This window comes from Eptesicus fuscus, chromosome 22, assembly GCF_027574615.1.
Source record: "Eptesicus fuscus isolate TK198812 chromosome 22, DD_ASM_mEF_20220401, whole genome shotgun sequence".
Lineage (NCBI taxonomy): Eukaryota > Metazoa > Chordata > Mammalia > Chiroptera > Vespertilionidae > Eptesicus > Eptesicus fuscus.
The window spans coordinates 640,001-650,888 of NC_072494.1; the positions used below are offsets into that span (position 1 = coordinate 640,001).

The 10,888-nt window shown below is 46.1% G+C and overlaps 9 non-coding genes across 9 annotated transcripts; 7 read left to right on the plus strand and 2 right to left on the minus strand.

The window, feature by feature from the left end:
* The first annotated feature begins 2,270 nt into the window (after nucleotides 1-2,270).
* Nucleotides 2,271-2,341, plus strand: TRNAG-GCC (transfer RNA glycine (anticodon GCC)). The gene has a single exon. It is a non-coding gene; the product is annotated as a tRNA-Gly (tRNA).
* Nucleotides 2,342-2,831: 490 nt separating this feature from the next.
* Nucleotides 2,832-2,903, plus strand: TRNAM-CAU (transfer RNA methionine (anticodon CAU)). The gene has a single exon. It is a non-coding gene; the product is annotated as a tRNA-Met (tRNA).
* A 392-nt stretch (nucleotides 2,904-3,295) lies between these two features.
* TRNAS-UGA (transfer RNA serine (anticodon UGA)) lies at nucleotides 3,296-3,377 on the plus strand. The gene has a single exon. It is a non-coding gene; the product is annotated as a tRNA-Ser (tRNA).
* Nucleotides 3,300-3,388, plus strand: MIR9277 (microRNA mir-9277). The gene has a single exon (NR_128988.2). It is a non-coding gene; the product is annotated as a microRNA mir-9277 (primary transcript).
* Nucleotides 3,389-4,271: 883 nt separating this feature from the next.
* TRNAQ-UUG (transfer RNA glutamine (anticodon UUG)) lies at nucleotides 4,272-4,343 on the plus strand. The gene has a single exon. It is a non-coding gene; the product is annotated as a tRNA-Gln (tRNA).
* Nucleotides 4,344-4,791: 448 nt separating this feature from the next.
* Nucleotides 4,792-4,863, plus strand: TRNAQ-UUG (transfer RNA glutamine (anticodon UUG)). The gene has a single exon. It is a non-coding gene; the product is annotated as a tRNA-Gln (tRNA).
* Nucleotides 4,864-5,886: 1,023 nt separating this feature from the next.
* On the plus strand, nucleotides 5,887-5,968 carry TRNAS-GCU (transfer RNA serine (anticodon GCU)). Its single transcript has one exon. It is a non-coding gene; the product is annotated as a tRNA-Ser (tRNA).
* A 2,288-nt stretch (nucleotides 5,969-8,256) lies between these two features.
* Nucleotides 8,257-8,329, minus strand: TRNAR-UCG (transfer RNA arginine (anticodon UCG)). Its single transcript has one exon. It is a non-coding gene; the product is annotated as a tRNA-Arg (tRNA).
* A 1,245-nt stretch (nucleotides 8,330-9,574) lies between these two features.
* Nucleotides 9,575-9,646, minus strand: TRNAM-CAU (transfer RNA methionine (anticodon CAU)). Its single transcript has one exon. It is a non-coding gene; the product is annotated as a tRNA-Met (tRNA).
* Between the last annotated feature and the right edge of the window lie 1,242 nt (nucleotides 9,647-10,888).

Below are 10,888 nucleotides of genomic sequence, written 5' to 3' on the forward strand. Positions count from 1 at the left end.
ACCTCAAAATCGCGTGAGACCCAGACCCTGCTGGCTCCCCGCATTGGGCTAGATCCAGACCCGGCCAGTCCCACCCTAGTCAAGCCCTGGTGGGCAGGGGGCAGGGCCTGAGGTCCCCCAGCCCAGACAGGGGCGTGCCTTTGAGGTCCTCTGTCAAGCCCTGCCAGGTGGGGGACACAGCCTGAGATCCCTGTCAAGCCCCGCTGGATGGGGGGGAGGACTGAGGTCCCCTGTTAAATCCCACCTGGTGGGGGCGCAGCCTGAGGTCCCTTGGCCTGGTGCTGGGGTGGGAGTGATGGTCAATTAGCACATCCCTCTTTATTAGGTAGGAAGGATGGTCAGCAGCCTGGAGGCCGCCTGGAAAGCAAGGTTGAGGGAAGAATGTAAAGGTGGACTTTGCTGAAGACCCAGAAGAGGGTAGACTGTTAGGCACAGGGTGCAGAGCTCTGCTTGTTTTTCTGTTCTTAAGGCAACATCCCTGACTCACAATCCTAACATGCCTGGCAGGGAAGGCCACCTGGCCACAGCCGGGGAGGCCCCTCGGGATGCGGCCAAGAGCTGAGTAAGTCCAGTGGAAGCAATGACTGGAGCCTGCCCCAGACCTGACCAACCCGCCGTTCAGGACCCGGACCTCTGACTCAGGATTAGCCGTGATGTTTTGCCTTTAACCCCTTCCCCCATTGTCGTTATCAGGGAGCCCCGGTTTTGGGGTGGTAGCTTCCCGTTCTCCTTTCATGGAGCCCTGCAATAAAGGGGCTCTCAGTCCCCCAGTTCTGCCTGTGCAGCGTTTGGCTCTGCTGTGCGTGGGGCTGCCCAGCTGTGAAGGGAAACTGGCACCAACGGGCATCTTCCCGCTCAGCGCAGCGAGCTCACCCAGCCTGCCCTGCGGGAGAAGAACGCTGAAAGCACCGACCCAGGCAGAAAGGCCCAACTAGTGCTCTGATTAGGAGACAAGAGCTAGGGGCATTGATGAGCAAGGGAAGGTGAACAATTACATCAACAGAAGGAAGGCATTGCTATTGGTGCAGAGGGCATAACATAACGTAACATAACATAACATAACATAACATAACATAACATAACATACTAGTATAACAAAGACACTGCTTTTAATTTTCAATCCAGTAGTCATCAGTCCAGTAGTCATAATATCTGCTTTCTTGTTAGCCTTGCAAACAGTTTTTTGGGGTACAAGGTTACTTTAGGCCAAATCCAAAGTTTATTTTACCTAGTTTTAACTCCCAAAGGTTTTTTTTTTTTTTTATTGAAAGTCCTAAGATTTTTTTTAAACTTTAAATTCTTTATTGTTTAAAGTATTAGATATGTCTTCCTTTTCCCTCATTGACCTCTCCCCGCCGCTCCCACCCCCCAGCACATGCCCTCACCCCCCGCTACAGTCCGTGTCCATTGGTTATGCTGATATGCATGCATACAAGGCCTTTGGTTGATCTCTTACCCCCCACAGCTTCCCGGGGCCTTCCCTCTGAGGTTGGACGGTCTGTTACACCCAAAGGTGTGAGACATAAAACGGGCAAGGCAGTTCCTCTGTGAAGGCAGCTCCAGTTCCATTTTAAAATGCCTACATGTATATCATCATCATCATCATCATCATCATCATCATCATCCTTACAAATGTAAATGTCTCTTACAAAAAGGTAACTTCTACTTGGTTTTTGGATCTTCTTCTGTGTCTGCTGTTTCTAAAAAATAATCAGCCTAAAATAATTATGTCAAAGAGGCATATTTCGGGGTGGTAAGTTCTGCTCCCCTTCATCTGTTACTCTTCCAGAGTTACCTGTCTCCCTGGGCCTCTCCCTTGTGTACATGACATATACATGTTAACAAACTTCTGCTTTAGTTGCAGGGATTCCAACCAAGAATTTAGGGTGGGAAAATTATTTTTTATTTTTCTACACCAACTTCCCTCTCAGAAGGGAAGATGAGAGTTGCTTCAGGGGACAGGATTTATGACAAGTGAATTCTTTTGGAAGGACCTCTGCTCTTAGAGAAGGGATTTTAGAAACTCAAATGTCTTTAGCTCAAAATAATATATATATATATATATATATATATATATATTTTTTTTTTTTTTTTTTTTTGCCACAGTGGTGGCTTATTCTGGATCCCTTCAGTATGAGAAATGTACTGATGAAAGTGGATGGGATTTAAGAAAGTCCTAAGGGGCGAAAAAACCACGCAATCTTGTTGTTTTAACGTGACAATGTAACTATGTTTACATAAGGATAAAAAAAGGCCCGTTTTCCTGTGCGGCATTGGTGGTTCAGTGGTAGAATTCTCGCCTGCCACGCGGGAGGCCCGGGTTCGATTCCCGGCCAATGCAACTTGCCTTTTTTTCCCTTCCCACTGCTGCAGGGCAACATATCACTGAACAGTCAAAAAATATGATGGGTGCGAGATTTATCGGGACTAATAATTATAATATATGTTAACTGTAATTAAAAAACAAAAATGATTTTTAAAAATTGAAAAACGAAACCCTAAAGTAGCGATGGCTGAGCTGAGAAAGACCAGTTAGCCTTCCTTTTGTAATTTCATCTTAAATTATGCCAAGTAGCATGTGCTTGGTTTTCCAATAACCTGAAACGTCATTCTGTCAGAGCCCGAGTAAAGGCGGATCTGAGGATTGGCGTCTTTAGGGGTTACTCTAAGCCGCTAGTATTTGGAGTTGGAGTGTAGCCACGTATGGATATCGATGTATGTACTCTTTCTATTCTTATTGGCAACCAAAATATTCACCTATTACTTAGAAGTCAGGAAAATGCCAGATCTTATTTTTTTAACAGTAATTGAAAGGGTGTCACATGTGCCCTAGCAGAGTGGCGCAGCGGAAGCGTGCTGGGCCCATAACCCAGAGGTCGATGGATCGAAACCATCCTCTGCTATCTGCGCTTGCGTTTTTGATACAAATTTAAATTTTAGGAAAGGGGATTGAATTCAGTTTATCACGGACTATCAGGTAGGGCCTGGGTACCAGTACTGCAGGTGTACTGTGTTCCGTCTCCAACTTCGGTAAAAGCTAGTCATTAGTCTGGCAATTCTGGTGATTCAGTATCTCAGGTTTGGGGGTATGTACACCTGGTACAGATCGGAATGTGTATCTCATAGTCAAACTGTTACAATTTGTAATAATTTATGATCGACATCTCGATCTTCCCAGTCTTGTGCTTACCATGATGACAGACATTTGAAAACAGGTGCCGAACAGAAACACCAAGGCAGGACAGGAAAGGTAATATTCCTCATGGGAATTTATCTAGGCAGCGGTTGGAGTCTTGTAGTCGTGGCCGAGTGGTTAAGGCGATGGACTTGAAATCCATTGGGGTCTCCCCGCGCAGGTTCGAATCCTGCCGACTACGCAGTTACGCTTTTTCTTCCCCAGTACTCCCTTCATCTGCTGGACCAACTGTGGAAATGCAAACACACACTAAAAAAACACGAGACACCGTTTTATTTCCCCGTAACACTGGAAGCAGCTAGTACGAATCTCTTAGTGTAACAGTCGCCAGAGAAAAATCTTTGAAAATGATTGTGGGATTACATAGGGATTTCTCAGCCTACACCCTAAAGATGCTCAAGGCTCCAATTCTCTATGAATTACTATCTCCCTATCGGCACTCCATCTCAGGTCTGAGTTCTGAAACCTCGCCTGCCTAAAGCTTCTTCCACTTGATTTTCTCCCCCAAAATGTGGGCACGTCAGTGCCTCAGTATTCTCCTGTGAACATGTTTGATGATTAGGAAACATTTCAAAAAGAATTTTCCAACCGTTCCTCCTTCTGGAGCTCTCTTATCGGTCCACCTCGGAGACGAGAATTAGAGAGGAAGTACCACAAAGGTAATTCTCAAAGCTGCTTTCAGCTAAATCTTATTATTTTTTATGAAAAAATCGTTTTGCTCGCTAGCTCTTTCTAATGCATACACTTAATTGTATATGTAACATAGAAAAGAGTAAACATAACAAAAATTATCTTTTATGATCCTTGCACTCTATTAGGAAAGGCAGAAAGGAAGTAAAAAGACTTAAAGAGGGAAAAGTTTTTTCATAATCTCTGAAATTGCCCAGAAATTCAGTTTTGATTTTGCAAAGAGCGCTGTTGGGGGAGGAAAATTCCAAGCAAAAGTGAGCTCTGCTTAGCTTCGCCTTTGCTCCCAGGACCCATGGAACGTTCAGGAAAGGAGTCACCCCACTGAAAGGTACAGGACGCATTGCCAACACCTTTGGAAAAGCTTGCCAGAGAGCTTGTGGCTGTTGGCCCCATGGTGTAATGGTTAGCACTCTGGACTTTGAATCCAGCGATCCGAGTTCAAATCTCGGTGGGACCTGCTGTATTTTTAGTGCCTTCCTTTACCTTCAGATTACCTTTGCACCTGGAGGGACACCCCTCCCATCTCACTGTTTTGACCAGCATTCTCACACTTCTTCTTGGTTCCACACCTGCCTTTTCCTGTCCCTCCGCCTTCATTGGGCCAGAGTCCCCTTTAGATCTTGGGAAATTACATTTTCTTCAAGATGTCGAAGTATTCGCGTTTCACATCTGGGACCTCAGTTCTGGGTTCGGGTTCTATCCATTTCTAACACGCACTCCATCTTGAGAAGTTCCTGGTGCTTGTGAGCCTAGGTCTTCCTGTGCATTTTGTAGTCTCTGATATATATATATCGCTGATTTTTAATTTAATAAATATGTTTTAAGCTAAAACAATAATTCACAAAATAGTAAGAATGACAAACTCTGTAAGAAATATTTATAGGTATTTCAGACTTGTCTTGCGAGGCCCCATGGTGTAATGGTTAGCACTCTGGACTTTGAATCCAGTGATCCGAGTTCAAATCTCGGTGGGGCCTTCTGCGATCCTGTTATCTTTTTCCCCAATCACTGGTGCATCCTGGTCCCAAACCAAGAGTGCACTCTGGCCTGTAAAACACTCCCTCACACTTGAACTTCGCGCCCCCCACCCCCGTCAACATTCAGTGCCTCGCTGTTCCCTCTGGCTGCTAGATATTGCTCGGCCAGGGGATTCTTCTGTTGAACAAAAAACAGGCTCACAGAACAGGGCATCAGACAAGGGCATTCATTCTCTGATCTCAAATGAAATACCAAACATCTCCTTTCATCTAATACGAGGGAGGGACCACGAGTTTTACAGCTTTGGTTTCATTATGTTCTTACCTTCGTCCCAACCACAGAATTCCTTACAGCATCCAACCCAGAACAAAGCCGCGTTTCCTTGCGCCCCCCTCAATCACCCAACATCAGACAGATGCTACAAAAAGGACTTTAAAACGAAGAGATATAACTGATATACAACATTGTGTGAGTTTAACGTGTGCAACGTCTTGATTGGATACGTTTGTATATTGCAGTGTGATCACCACAGTAGCATTCCATCCCATCCCATAATTATTTCTCTTTTGTGGTGAGAACATTTAAGACACAGTCTCCTAGCAACTTTGAAGTCTGTAACACAGCACTGCTGCTTATGCTCGGTGTGCTGTGCATCTCCAGAACGGACTCTCCTTCTAACAGTAAGTTTTTCATTCTTTGACCCACGTCTCCCCAGTTTCCCACCCACAAGCAAATCCCTTATAACCACTCTCTGTTCCTGTGAGTTCTGCTTTTTAGACTCCACATTTCTCTTTGGAAGTGTATGTTGTCATTTTCATTCAAGTTCACATCCTCACCCTACCCCTCCATTTCGGGACTGTAGGCTCTTCTTTGTTTTTCTTCCTTTGTCAAAGCAAGAGGGACTTCCAGACGAACAAATACATCATGTTCATGAATGAAGACTTGCGATAACGTAAGAGAAAGTACCAAGCAATTCAGTTGAATGAAGAAATACGGTATTTACCAAAGGGCTTTACGTAGCTGACGAGGTGGCCGAGTGGTTAAGGCGATGGACTGCTAATCCATTGTGCTCTGCACGCGTGGGTTCGAATCCCATCCTCGTCGCTCAGGGTCCCACGCTGTGGTGGGCGCCAGGTTTTGGCGCGTGTTAATGACCAGGGGCTGTTTTGGTGCTTCCTGAGCCGGTTACTAAGGTCTGTCAGCAAAGAACGGAAACTGCGCGCTGAGTCAGAATCTCCGTGGCAGGGTCCGGTGCTGCCCGTGATTCTAGGGAGGCCGTTGGTCCCTATCTTCCCTCAGTTCCCCGTGTCGGCAGTGTTTGTCTCATATTCTTTGCCTTTTAAATCTCAGGCACGTTTCCAAGTCCAAGGTTCTCTGTCTGGACACCTTATCAGTACCTGCCCTCCCAACCTCCCCGTCAAACTCCACCTTTGCCCCCTAGGGGTAGAAACTGCCCACAGGCTGTGCCTTTGCTCTTGTGGTTCCTTCCGCCCGGAGAGTCTCTGCTCCCTTCCGGTAAAATCCATTGTCAAGACCCAGATCAAGTGTCCCTTTCCCGTGGATCTGCAAAGGAAAGCATGCTTCTCCTCTTTGTATTTTAGTTGAATTAATTTAAAATCGAAGATCTTTCTCCAGCCTTCCAGCTTCTAATTATTCCTCCCTTCTTTGATTCTATTCTGCCATGGACATCTTAATTTTAGCACGTTCTCCCATAAAAATCTCACCTGTCGCCTGTTTTCACCTTAGACTAAACTATAGCAAGTGGGCAGGCACACAGCGTAGAGGAACACAGTTGGAGGGGACGGTAGAGATTAATGTCTCTGAAACTCCCCCCTCTATCCCCTGTCTCTATTTTACAGATGAGGAAACTGAGGTAGAGAGCAGACAAACCCAGTCTTTCCTTTTCAGGTTCATGGAAACCAAGTGTTTCCAGGCCAGGTCTCAAAAGTTGTAATCCCAGTCCCGGAACTTGAACATGTTGGAAAGACCTCATCACCTCAACCACTTGATCTAACATAAATAAATAAATAAATAAATAAATAAATAAATAAATAAATAAATAAAGGAAGATTGAGACCTAAGAAGCGTGGAGTTTTAAAGCAATACCTGTGTTTGAATTTCACCTAACAATAGATGGCTTAGAGAGACAATGGTTTAAAGATGGCTTACACACTATGACCGAGTTAATCTTGGAAATAAAAGCTCAGGAGGTGATGAGCCTGATTGCAGGCCAAAGTGGAGTCTTCAGGAATTGGGTCATACATGATATGCTTTCCGTATATGTTGCTTTTTCTCCAACAAAGAACCAGAGGTAATTATTGACGCGAGGGATGCCTGACCAGTCTTACCCCTGGTGCCACAACCTCCCCACTTTACCTTCTGTGAGAATAAGGTTTTCAGGGTGTGCCCCAGCCTTTTAAATCCTGTTTCTTCAAGTTCGTAAACATTCAACAGATAGTTGTAAAAGACACTTAAAGGCATGTTGTGTGTGTGTGGTGGCAGGGGGAGGGATTGAAACTTCATCCAAGCAGAAGTTAGACCTGGGGTAAGTGTCACTCCTTTTAATTCACATTAAAGGACGGTTTTAAACGTGGCCATCTCTTGTATTGTCCCAAAGTAAGGAGGTAGATCGGGGGCAATTTTGCCTCTGCCCATCACCTTTCTCAAACCCAAAGGCTTTGTTTTTCTCCCTAAGTACTAAAGAGGGAAGGAAAGAGGAATGAATACATTAAGCTCAAAAGGGGGAAGCCTCTTTGTTCTCTGTACAATCTGGACTTCACAGAGGACTAGTGGAAACCAGTCAGGCAGGAGCTCTAAGAAACAGGCTGGGAAAGAAAGGGCCCATAGCTACCTTGTTGTTGTTGTTGTTTTCTACCTTGTTTTAATTATTCATTGCTTTGACCTGGCAAGAGCACTCATGGCCCTCACGTTTGAACCAATATTTAGTTTCCGGCATTTAGATCCAAAACCAAAGACCATGTTTCACCAGGAAATTACCTCCTCTTCATCCTATACATTATTATTAACATCAGTTATGTAGGCACAAAAATGTCTGCTTGTATATTTTGCACAGCTACCTTCTCTGTCTTTCTGTTGCATGCACACTTCTGTAAACACCTGGGCTCTTTTAATGACCTTAATATCTCTGCTCTGTAATTTAGGTTGGAATGCAGGCTGTTCTCATCCGTTTGATGAGGATACAACGGAAGGAAGAAAGGAAGGTGGAACAGGAGGTGAAGAGTGAAAAACAGTAACATAGACTCCACAGCAGCCAGGACTTAAAAAAAAAAAAAAGAAAAAAGAAAAGAAAAGAATGTGAAAAAAATATGCTGAGATTGCTCACTCCTGGCCTAGGGCAGTCTGTTGGCCAAGTAATAGGCAGAAGCTAAAGTTAACCACGAAGGGATTCGAACCCTCAATCTTCTGATCCGAAGTCAGACGCCTTATCCGTTAGGCCACGTGGTCGCTGACAGTACAGGGTTGTTGGAATATTTAAAAGCAGAATAAGCTTTCTTCCAGTCCAAGTCACGTCATGATGCAAAGGCTCTTGGGCTTTCTTTGTCGCCTGGGCTTTCTCGCCTTTAAAAACATGAGAAATTCTAGACTCTGTGGGGTCATTTGGGGCCACGGAGTCGGGATTGGGGAAAGGTTGAAACTGACAGTCGTTTAAGTCTTGTGGCCTATGGGGACTCTCGGGAAAGAAAAGTCATTTAGTCTACCCCTGCTGAGCAGAAAACTGGAGTTTTGGGCACCTAAGCGATGCCAAAGTATTGCATATTGTCTGCATCAAGGGATATTTTCTAATAAGCGAACTTATTATTTCTTCCTTATCAACTCACCCACATTCACTATGTTGTCTCTAGAGACTGGGGTCAGCTGTCTGGAGAATTGTCATGGTAACCGCACCCGTAAGGGGGACTTACTCTCAGGAAGCATCTGCACGAGTGTCCCTCTAGCCATCCCGCGTGGGCACCTGCCCTTCCCCCTTCCCAGGCTCTTCTGGTCCTTTCTCTGATTTTTTTTCATTAAAAACATTTTTTAAAAATTGTTAGTATTAGAGATATCTCCGATTGTCCGGCCCCCCCCCCCCGCTTTCTCCCCCTCCTCCAGCCCCCCCGCCCCCGGTCTTCACTACCCTATTGCCCGTGATTGTTATAATGTGAGATTAGAGCACTTTCACACGATGTCTCTATCCATTTGAAGAAAAGAATGTTTTTCTCAGCGTTTCTCAGGGGTTTAAAGAGGTCCGGGCCGTTACTATTTTTTTTTTTTTTGAGGCGTCCGTATATTAATAAATTAAAGTAACCCACTATGGCAGGAGTACAAAAATTTTGTTAACATTTACACTTAATACACACATCTACACAATGACGTGTTTCAATACCTCATTCGATAGACAAGGTATTTACAGACTTTATAATGTTCCGTGGGGTGTTTGGCCCAATAATGCGATATTGATGAAAGATTGTGTTTAGAAGGGCTCCTTTCGAGCTTGCTAGCGCGAGTCGGTGACCTCAGGCACCTCGTTCGAAGGTAAAGTCAGCACTGCACGCAGAAGGCATTTCCTTACTTTTCTTAAATCGCACACCCTGGGAGTATTGGTCCTATTGGCTCCTTTGTTTTGGCTTTTCTTGTTTTCTTTCCTTATTGTGAACAAAAACTGCAGAACTTTAAAAGGGGAAAAAAATAATAATAAAGTAAAAAGGTACTTAGCAGAGGATGGTTTCGATCCATCGACCTCTGGGTTATGGGCCCAGCACGCTTCCGCTGCGCCACTCTGCTCCCTGCTCCGCAGCCTCCCTAACCACATACTTAACTCTGTTCCAGAGCGAGTGACGTTCATTTCTAAAGATAGCTTGTGGGAAAGCACCTATTTCTTCCAATACTTTCACTTCCACAAGTTGCCAATTCTGTTTGGAATAATGTCGCTACCAGAATCAAAGAGAAGACAAAACTGGGAACAGAGAAGTAAACATTAACACACACGAGTGACCGGGCGCAGAGGTGAGGGTGGCTAGATAGTGAAATGAGAATTACAGGTTTTATACACAGGGAAACAAAAATAACCTCGCCGCGAAGGCACCCGGGCTTCCGCGGCCCCACCTTCGGGCAGGACACCCTTTTGGTCGGATTTCCCTGGTTTGGGTGTGTTTAAGGGGAGTGCGGGGACGGGGGAGGGGGTGCGAGGGGGAAGTGACAGTTTTTATTATTTTTATTTATTTTTTATTTTTTTAATTTTTGTATGGAAGTGACAGTTTTTAGACTCCAGCCCGGGCTGAGGTGGGGGGAGGGTGGGGATTGGTTGGAAAGGCTTCGCCCCGAGAACAGTGGAAACCTGAACGGTGAGCCGAGGTTTTCCTCCCGGGGCCGTGTCTCGCGATGCCGAAGACTGAGCACCGTGGTCAGAAGATATAAGCAAAACCGTGATGTTACTACAAGCAGGTTCGGAGCGGGGCCATGAAGCTGGAAGTAATCTGTGCTGCAGGCTGCTCGGTCTCCGTGTCCCAGCCCGGTTGACCCCTCATGGTTCCGGCCCAGCAACGACCTGAGCGCTCCTGCTCCCGGGTGTCAGGTCCCTCCCCCGTTTCCTGTGCCGCCCACTCGGCGTCCAAACCGTCCTGTTGTTTGTCCGGTTGGTCTCGGTGATGCGGCTGCTCAGACCTCCCTGTCCGCCCCGCCGGATCCCCCGGCCTTTGTTTCCCACGGACCCTCCCTGTCGGCCGGCGAGTCCAGCGAACTCCGCTCCATGGGAGTGTCCAGGCGCCAACTCATGGGGCAGGTGCCACTGAGGATCTCAAACCGGTGACACGTGAAGGGAAAGGGTCTGTGATAAATTCATGAACGAAAGTAACCTCCCGGGGAGATGGGACCACAGACTCCACCTGAGTAGGTCTGGGTGGGGAGCCAAGCCCCGGTCTTACAATTCACTGAGGTTATCTTGCCTTAAGGGAGCCCTGCCCATAGTCCTTGTGCCTCTGGGTTATCACCCCCGAACCCCCTATGGTTCCCACCCCTCCAGGGTGC